This window comes from Bison bison, unplaced genomic scaffold (assembly GCF_000754665.1).
Source record: "Bison bison bison isolate TAMUID 2011002044 unplaced genomic scaffold, Bison_UMD1.0 scf7180017864519, whole genome shotgun sequence".
NCBI lineage: Eukaryota > Metazoa > Chordata > Mammalia > Artiodactyla > Bovidae > Bison > Bison bison.
In genome coordinates this window covers 8,102,661-8,103,234 of record NW_011495072.1, presented here as the reverse complement: position 1 = coordinate 8,103,234, position 574 = coordinate 8,102,661, and the positions used below count along the sequence as shown (strand labels likewise).

The window sequence follows — 574 nt, the reverse complement described above, 5'->3', positions numbered from 1 at the left end:
CGCTGTGTGTGTGTGTGTGTGTGTAGTACCAGGGGCGAGCGGGTCGTCGACAAGAGAAGACCCTACTCTGAAGTCGGCTGTGTGTGTGTGTGTGTGTGTCTGTGTGTGTGTGTGTGTGTGTATGTGTGTGTGTGTGAAAGAGAGAGAGAACCAGGGGCAGCGGGTGGTCGATGAGAGAAGCCCTACCTGAGGTCGGCGCCGGTGGCGCTCGCGTTGGCGGCGTTGGAAAGGGAATCAAGATTCTCCCGCAACTCTCCGCTGCAGAGCTTCTACCCATTTCACAGAAGCGCAAGAACGGAGGGAGAGAAAACCCGAGGAAATGACCAAGTCCTCTGTGGCTCACTCCAGTGTCACTGTAGTTTAGATGACTGTAGGGGAAAGTGTCTGCAGCTCCCCTCACCCGGCCCCCCTGGCCATCACCCACGGAGGCTGGGGTTGCCGAATGCAGGGCGCTAGGACCCGGTGGCGCGGCGTGGGCAGGGACTGGGTGCTCCGGGCGCAGAAGGGCGCCACTGCGCCCAGTCAGTCCCGAGCAGGTGGGGGCGCGGCGCGGTGCTAGGGGCGCCGAGGGGCG

The 574-nt window shown here is 62.5% G+C and overlaps 2 protein-coding genes across 2 annotated transcripts in view; one reads left to right on the top strand and one right to left on the bottom strand.

Moving 5' to 3' along the window:
- Positions 1-574, bottom strand: part of ST7L (suppression of tumorigenicity 7 like) — a 144,308-nt gene that overhangs the window by 39,309 nt on the left and 104,425 nt on the right. The window lies entirely within an intron of this gene.
- The window catches only part of WNT2B (wingless-type MMTV integration site family, member 2B), a 19,907-nt gene that overhangs the window by 362 nt on the left and 18,971 nt on the right, over positions 1-574 (top strand). The gene's annotated exons all lie outside the window — the stretch shown is intronic.